The 9,495-nt window shown below is 36.3% G+C and overlaps 1 long non-coding RNA gene across 4 annotated transcripts; it reads right to left on the bottom strand.

Moving 5' to 3' along the window:
* Positions 1-8,466: 8,466 nt before the first annotated feature.
* On the bottom strand, positions 8,467-9,259 carry LOC149223430 (uncharacterized). Of its 4 annotated transcripts, none has more exons than XR_016248969.1 (3): positions 9,129-9,259; positions 8,934-9,021; positions 8,467-8,833 (listed from the first exon to the last, which is right to left on the bottom strand). It is a non-coding gene; the product is annotated as an uncharacterized LOC149223430 (long non-coding RNA). The 4 variants fall into 4 exon arrangements; XR_016248970.1 differs by having other exon boundaries at positions 8,467-8,698; XR_016248967.1 differs by having other exon boundaries at positions 8,934-9,030; positions 9,129-9,242.
* Between the last annotated feature and the right edge of the window lie 236 nt (positions 9,260-9,495).

Raw genomic sequence — 9,495 nt, 5'->3', positions numbered from 1 at the left:
ACAATGCAACATATTGATTAAACATATATCACATTTTTCGTGTATTGAAACCTTGACATCAGAATAAATATTTTGGAAATCTCCAAAAGCAAAATTATGATTCATCCTTTAGTGTGGTTCCGCACAAGGGCATAAAACATATGATCTTCGCACGAGGGAGTATAAAACGACAATAAATTCATATAGTCTACTAATCACACTTAATTGATGAATAAAATAGAGAGCAAAAGTAAGATACGTGCATAGACAGTGGATCTTATCAGGGCTTGTATTGCAAGCGTTGCGATTAGGGGCGGATGTGATTTTACATTTAAGTTTGATATGATAAAATAATCAGATCTGCATATTCTTCGATATAACTCTAGCAGATTCGTCATTCCATTAAATTATTTTTGGTTACTATATCGGGTTCGGAATCAAATCGGCAATTGGAGGATGAAGCCATATTGGCGATTTAACATATAACACATATTTCATTAAAATTGGAAATATTTTATTACAAGGACATCACTAGAATTGAGCTTTTTGGTTATTTTGAAATTCTAGATCCACTATTTACTTCCAAATTTAATGAAATATGTGTTATATGTGGCATTTCAAAATTTTTGATATGACAATGGATGCGATATTCCGATTGCCCTGCGTGTAGTCGGATGTACATATCGCATATCAACGAATTAGATAGGTGACAACTTTCAAATTTTGTGATATTGCGAAGTTGCAATATAAAGTACCAATAATTTTATACCGTTGGGGAAACGACGAAACGAAATAACGAAGGATTTTCATTACAAAACCAGACATGGACATGCCTATTCTCTCTCTTCCAAATGGACATGTGGTGCAATATGATTGGTTCCTATAAGGGACGCATGGTGGATAAATATTGGTTCCAATAAAGCCACATCGCATATGACGTCAGAATGGCGTGGCGGGACGGTAGACACATGGTAGATGGTTTCGACATTTTCAGGGCCACAAGGGGGGAAAAATAGGGTGACACGTTTAACCAAATACAAGGTGCCACATGGCAGTCAATGATGTAATGGACCAGAGATCGACGTTCGGAGGTTGAGGCATGTTGTTGCATCAAAGTAAAATCTTGGATTGAAATCCTTCGATTAAGGGGCTCCGATATGGGGGTTGGCCCACGGTCACAAAGAAGGAAAGACACAAGGTTGAGAACCAAGGGCGATCACAATCGCCGATTGCATATTAACATTTTTGAAACATCTGACATTTCAAAAGTTTCGATAGAGGGGATCTGATATTGGCTTGGCGTGCAGTTATTAAGACTCATAGAACCTTGGGCTTAAAGCATTTGAGAAAGGAAAACAATGCTCGTTGTGATATGTGATATTGTCAAAGCATATCTGTGGTTGGAGGTCCATAGCATATAACTTCGATTACTCTAGCAGATTTGCTATTCCATTAAATTAATTTTTATTACTATATCAGGTCCGGAACCAAATCGGCAATTGAAGGATTAAGCAATATCAGCGATTTAACATATATGGCATTTCAATTTTTTATATGACAATGGGTGCGATATTTTGATTGCCCTACATGTAGTCAGAGGTCCATATCACATATCAGAAATCAATGAATCAGATGGGTGACAACTTTCAAATTTTGCAATATTGTGAAGTTGTGATATTAAAGTACTGAGAATATTAAACCGCCGAGGAAATGGCGAAACAAACTAATGAAGGATTTTCATTGCAAAACCATACATGGACATGTTTTTTCTCTCTCTTCCAAATGGACGTGTGGCGCAATATGATTGGTTCCGATAAGGGACACGTGGTGGATAGAGATTAGTTCCAATAAAGCCACATGGCATATGACATCAGCATGGCGTGGCAGGACGGTGGACACATGGCAAGAAATTTCGACATTTTCAGGGCCCCAAGGAGGGAAAAACAAGTTGACACGTGTCACCAATTACAAAGTACCACGTGGCAGTGAATGACATAATAGACCAAAGATCGGGGTTCAGAGGTTGAGGCATGTTGTTGCATCAAAGTAAAATCTTGGATTGAAATCCTCTAATTAAGGGGCTCCGATATGGGGGTTGGCCCATAGTTACAAAGAAGGAAAGACACGAGGCTGAGAACCAAGGGTGATCGCAATCACCAATCGCATATCGGCATTTTGCAACATGTTCCATTTCAAAAGTTCCGATAGAGGGGCTTTGATATTGAGCTGGTGCATGGTTATTAAGACTCAAATAACCTTGGGCTTAAAGCATTTAATAAAGGAAAATAATGCCCATTGCAATATGCGATATTGTCAAAGCTACATGCGTTAAAGTGGCAGGGAGGGTTGATTATAGTTAACAAAGAAAATCTCGGCAAAACTAGAGAAGGACGAGGTCTTTTCTCCCTCCTTAGAGGGACACATGGCAGATAAAGGTTGGTTCTGATAAAGGACAAGTGTTGAAAAGCGATAAGCTACATGCATAGGGTTAACTTCCTGCAAAACCATTAAAAGAAGGTTTAATTATTATAGCAACGGCCCCATAAGGAAGTGACAAGTGGAAAGGGTTGTGTGGTATGGAGAGAAATGCAGCAAGGACTAAGCACCAAAGAGCTCATCCTATCGAAGATTGGCAATCAAAACTCCTGAACATCACATCATCGAAATGGTATATTCCTTGAAGGCCGACGAATCTGCTAAAGTGTCATGAGGAAGAACCTCACCATAAAATTCCTATCGGCTTAATTAGTCATGGTCTAATTCATTTGTTTCCAAATCACATCAACTATGGAAAGAAGTGTCGCTAATTGCTTCGAGCTTCCACTCTTTAATCTTTCTTGAACTAACATTTGAGTCAAAGATAGATATATATAGATATATAATAGATCAAGTTGAGATAGAGTCATATGCTACAATTTTTTTGGCAACATTTTTTCTTTTTTACCAAGGCAGATTTCAGAATACATGGAAATTAATATTTAACAACCATTATACCCAACATATATATGCACATTTTTGTAACATTGCATTCCTTTTTAAGAGAACTTAATGGAAGAAGAAGAAAAAACAAATGGTTGAGAGATAATATACACTGTTGAGTAATACTAAATCACATTTTACACTAAAAAAATATTCCTTCTTGTAAATACTTCATAAGCTATTGTGTCTTAAACCAATATAGTATGAAAACTAACAAATGCAAGCACCCAAGCCACAATATAAGAGAGAGAATTCATGGGAATAATTTCCATTAAAGAAATTATAATCATGAAACAACACAACTCAAAATAAAGTTTTTTCGAGCTAAATAACAAAAATAGAAATGTAATCCAACATTATCATATATTTAGCATTTTCAATAAATGGAGTAACTGATTTTTTTGTATGTTAATTCCTCTAGATATAAGTACTAGTAGATGGTGCTCTATTTTTTAAGAACTCATTCACACATTTTTTTTAATAATAGGGAGGGAATGTAATATATATATATGTTTTGATAATTATAAAAAAAATCAAGTCTTTATTTCTATGGAAGAGATGCCTCACACTTGAATTTCAATGTTCCGAGGCTAAAGATCAAATAATTTTTCAAATTGACCTTGTAATTTAAATTGGATTAACCATCTTTAAGTTCCATTCTGGCCATTAGGGCTTTCGTCAAACACTTGATAGAAAACCTATGATTCCTCACTTCTGACTCAAATTTACTCTAGTCGAGCCCCAAAACCCAATAAAGATGGTGAATTAATTTCATTGTTCTTGCTAGATATCTTCTTGGGGTTATCTATTATCAAATTCACGGAAATTCTTGTTGTTTTTTCCATTGTGACTTTTGTCAAACAAATGGTGGACAACCTGTAATTCTACATTTTTTCCCCAGCCTAATCAAGCTCTAGTTCAATTCAAACCCAGTGTTGAAACTGGGCTCTAATACCACTTTGTAGTGTCCCCGACCTCCAGTCGAGCAAAATTATGTTACTTCAACCCAAACACCGTCCACAATTCATCAACATTTTCACGGAATCTTATTTATTCACAAAATTATTGGCAGCCTTCATGCACATAATTATATCTCTAACAACACATAATCATCAATTATTGTACAGTTTAAAAATAACAGACACTTTTACACAGAACACCATTATTTATCATATGGAATTCATAATTGTACTCGAGAGAAGAATTATCAGAAATCCAACATTAATAGAAATAAAAGTGGATAATTACATGACCTGGGAGCCAGGGTTTATGGCCATTTCACACATAAATTGTACTAAGCTTAATAAGCAACGAAAATAAAACAACATTAACAGCCATCAAGCCTGAACCTAATAACTATGGTTTAATAGTAAAAATAGTAAATAAACATGGCATGTGATACTCAACAACCAAAGCAAATACCTAAACCAAGGTTTATGACCAAAACCATAAATTTGCATAAAAATACATAGAAATATACCATAGAACAAGGTACTTATCTATATTAACAGAGTCAACTAGCCACAAGCCCTCCACGTTCCACCCAACTATAATCCTAGTGGTTCATAAGATCAAACATCGTGTCACCCCTGAGCTAGGACAACAACTCCAAAGGCAACAAGTGTACAAGCAATACAAACGCCTGGGTCCAAGGTGCCAACCCAACAACCATGCTGCTTCAGGGCTCTGAGCACCCTCCAGGCTAATTTCCAAGGTGCCAACGCAACAAACATGCTGCTCCAGGGCTCCAGGCACCCTCTAGGGCCAACAAACTGATGTCGAGTTCCCACCAGAACTCCATAACACTAGGCCATAATAGGGCCAACAAACTCTCAAGGCACAAGATCCCCAGATCCAACATAGGGGCTCACGTCATATAAGATGCTTCCATACGCCATGGTTAAATTAATAATTGTGCCTTGACCAGTCCAGAGCCTAACCCAAGGACTCACTGGCCCTCAGTTAGTCTCAGAGTCCACCTCCGGACTCACTGACTAATCCCCCTCCTGCCATCATTAGTTGAATAATAATTGAATAATGAGTAAAAATCCCTTTTTATAACTACATGGCCTTAACTAGCCACATGGCACTCACTGGAGCCATGTGGGCTCCAAGGTGGACCTTTCACCCAAAGATCACAATTGTTTCAGAGTTACGCCCCCCATACTCTTTTCGTGGAGTGGGCTTCACAACTAGGCTTTTTTTTTAATAAAATTTTATTACATTAATTAAAGTTAAGGCTCTAAGGCCTCACGACCTTTACAATCTTATAAATATATGGGCACACTAGCCCCACAATATATTTAGTTTCATTACATGTGCATGCAAGCCTTATAATATCATTTTGGCTTAGCAACCTAATTAATAATATTTAATTACATTATGAATGGAGGGGTATTACAATTATGTTTCCCCTAATATGCCTATACTCCAACAAATACACACACACACACACACATATATATATAATGAATTGTGGGATTCACCGCATATTCAAATGACTTGTGAGATTCACCACGTATTAGTGGAGATGAAGAAGCTAAGATTAATTTCAAAGCAAGTTCTAAATGCAAATTTATTATCTTCGTATTTTTTCATGTGTGAGGTGGCTAATGATTTGTATTTAAAAATTTATTCTTATAAAATAAGACCTATGTCAATGGGAGGCATGATAATAACACAATGAAATATGAACTAGAGGAACTTGAAGAGTATATTCAATATTAGCTCTAGTTCACTTAATGCAATAATGTTTCTCTCTTTTTAAAATGGAGTTTATTGTAAGATATAACTACTACTTATTCGATAGGAAGTGGCTGAGTAATTGCCCCAACCATCATCCAACAATAACTCAATCCCTAACATCTTTATAGGTAATCCTTATAATCCAACATAGGCTTACTCAATTGAAGACAAAACTTTTGAAAGCAAACACATATTGACACAACTAAAAATAGAACCAAACCTTCCTCTTTTTTAGAGACTTTTTCTTTGAAACTATTGCTTGGAACAATAAGATTCCTTCTAGTAATTGCTTATTCCTTTGAAAGGTATAGTCTCCTAGCTATGCTCTAAGTTTCCTAGAATCATTGGACATTATTAGCACTTGAAATTGCTTGTAACAGTCATAGTGGTATGATGTCAAAATTACATATCCTAGATCTCCCTTGAACTATTGGACAACATTCCCGACATACATGTCTTATAACCCTAATGAGTTATGGTTTCTATAATCCACAAGCATATTGGACTGTTGAACATCTTAATGTCTTCCACTACATCCATTCCTATCTTTAAAGTGTGGGATTCCTTAAAATGTTGAAGGCTATTGTCATCATAACTACTCTCTATTAATAATAATTGAACATCGTCACTTGAAGTGATGTGCTTTAAACAACCTCTTCTGTATATTTTTATGTTTCTAATGAATATTTCCAATCTTAATTTGCATCTATTAGGATTTGAATGAAGAACATGTAATCACCATAGCATATGAAGTTGGACATTCATCCAAATACTTTGAGAATCTAGCGGTGGTAGTATTCATCCTATTGGTTGTGGAGCTTGATTATATTCTTGATTTAGAGGTCTTGTTTTTAGTTTCATTTAGACACCACTTCCTAATGGGGGGTGTTGATGGTATTTCCCCCTTATAAATGTCTCTAAGGGGTCCATAGGGTGTAGAAACAACTCTTTGGATTGCCTAACCAAACAGGGATTCGGGAGTAGTGCCCCTAAAGAGATGTTTTAGAAATTTTGCCTTATAAAATATTATAATTTCACAATTAATCTATACCATTCATCATTAGGTCACAAATCTAATGGTAGATGTTATGTTATATTATTTTCCCTAGAAGGAAACCCTCTTTTATGAGGGAATTGTATTGCAGTTATGTATTATTGAAATAACATTGTAATATTGAGAGAGGAGACTATGAGAGATAAAAGAGGAGGTTACAACAAATGTGTTAGAGGTTGTAATCCCTTCATTTTTCTCGATGAAAGAAAATGAAGGATTGGATATTTCCTTGTGGATGTATCCAAAATTGAGTGAACCACATATTTTGGAGTCTCCTTTGCATTATTTAATTCTATGTTTTTATTCCACATTCGTTTTGATTTTATTTCTAACAAGTGGTGTAGTGTTGAAGGTTTATTTGGTTGATAAAACTCATAGGAAAGGAATTGTGTTGAGCCCTGGTAATTTTGGATGTGACTTATTAAGTTACTTTAGTTAAATAACTGGTCTTGAAAGTTACCAGCCAATATGGCTAAAGACAAGGATAATATTCATAAAATATATGTTTTGATTTTTTTATAATATAACATTGTTATTTTTTTATGAACTATGGTTGGGGAGAAATGATAGAGTAATCATACCCTAGGCAGTTGGATAGTTATAGGTAGTTACCTACTCAAATTCCTTCTTGGAAATAAAAACCTCCAAAAAAAAAGGGCCAAGAGGGTATGATGAACCTGAGGCGAAAAGGAGGAAATGGAAGTGCATAGGTAGAGAAGCTCAAAAGTTTGCTGGCCAGTAGAGTCTCTATGGAGCTATGACTCAGATTGTTGATCCATTGCTAAGTCTGCTAATAACCATATGGCCTAAAAGAAAGTCTAAAAGGTTGGTCATGAAAAAAGAAGTTGCCTAGGGAAAGCTAGCTCGAGGGGAAGGTGTAGTGAAGACTGGCCTCATGGTTGGGTGGAGTATTGCTCTTCCCTGTGGTTTTAATTTCCACTGAAGACAAGAGGTAATTAGGAATAGGAAGTTTTTTTTCTATAATAAAAGAAAATATAGGTAAACAAAGTTCTGGAACTGGGTAAGGTCTGGGAAAGATAACACAAATTAAAACAACAAAATGCATGGATAGTTCAACAACATTTGGTTAATGCTTAAGTTTGTGGATTAAGATGCTTATTAAATCTAGGATATAGAGATAAAGATCCAACAAGAGGGTTAGCTCCAGGGGCCAGGGAACTAGCCAACCTGGAGCAGTCCCACAAGGATTCTGGCGTAGTCTCAAGCATAATAATAACAAGAAGGAAATGAATTCAATTTCAAAAGCAATTGATATTGATACAATGCACTGTCATTCTTTATTTTTTTTTGCATAAAATAACACAAAAGCTACAATCACTTCACATACCTTATTTTAACATATATTCCATTTTTTTTAATAGTTCTAGTCCTTCCATTATTAACAAATATCTGATACTAATAACAACATTTGTTTGTGAATTACAAGAAAGAGGAAAATTGTAATCAAGTTGAAATTTGATAGCTAACTGTAAATATAATCATTAAGTAGAGAGAATGACATTCTCAATAATAAACCAAATTGTATTAATTGCATAATGGCAACACGGGTTCAGAACAATCCATTATGTCCAGACAAGTTAGGTGCGTTTACCAAACATCCAAAAAAGTCGTAGAATGACACAAAACCAATATAAATATAAGTAGTAATTAAAGTAAAATCGATTGTGTTGATGGAGCAGTCCCAAATGTTAACAGTATCAAATAAACACTTTAAACCATTCCACAGTCTTGAGGGTTTCATACGAAGGATAATATTCCAATGGAAAAAGACATATAAACCCTGTACTTTTTGGAGAACCCTTATAAGGGTCGAAAACCTAATCAAGATTACACACCTAGAGACTAAAGAAGAAAGAACCTTGGTTAAAATAAGTAGAGTTTGAACCCAGCAAGTGCGGGCTCCAAAGGAGATGGGCACACCTAAAAACAAGGCAAATGAAAATAGAGTTAATGAGAATCGAACTTTAGTAACCCACAGAAAGAAGGCATACAACTACGCAAGAAAGTAGTTACTTGTAGGAGAAAAAAGGTCAAGCAGGAACCTTGCTCCACAACCTGGGGTATCAAAAAACCCATAAGAAACCCCTCAGAGTGGCCAAGGCGACCTTGTATCCAGGGAAAACCAAGAAAATATAAAAAGAAACAATCGACTCACCTGTTGGAAAAAGGGGCAAGCCATCCCAGTAGAGGGATACCAAGAAGAATCCCTCAGAGCCAAAGTCAAGCACACCATCACCACAAGTCTACAAAACCTTGGATCAACATTCAACATTGTAAGCAAACGAATAAAAACTATAACTGCAAAGAAATCTACAACAAGACTGCAGCTAGGAAAAATGACCCAGCTTACCAGTTAGATTTTGAAGCAGGTAGTGGGTGTGTTTGACCCAGGTGATCTCTGAAGGCTTCAAGAAACACCATGGGGGTTGCTGATTTTCCAAACCCTAAGGCCTCAAATCCTACTGTCTCTGGAGGCTTCGACAATAAAAGAGAAATGACCAAATGATGTTGAAGCGCGAGGAGTGGGGGAAAGTTAGTTCCCCGGCCAACTGCCTAGCTGGCTCCTAGCCATTGGATCAAACCTGCAACCAAGAGTCGTGGATTGGGATGCAGATCCCAAGCAATAGGTTCCAAGTGGACAGAGCCAGCTATACTTCTAGAGGTTTCCACCACCTTATGAATCTCTATAGTAATGTATGAACTCCCATGTGTAGTCA

Source organism: Pinus tabuliformis, chromosome Q (genome assembly GCF_031772625.1).
Source record: "Pinus tabuliformis cultivar Carrire ecotype Pingquan chromosome Q, CPIR1, whole genome shotgun sequence".
In the NCBI taxonomy this organism is placed as follows: Eukaryota; Viridiplantae; Streptophyta; class Pinopsida; order Pinales; family Pinaceae; genus Pinus; species Pinus tabuliformis.
Note: the sequence above shows the minus strand (reverse complement) of the source record. Positions and strands in the feature narration are given on the sequence as shown.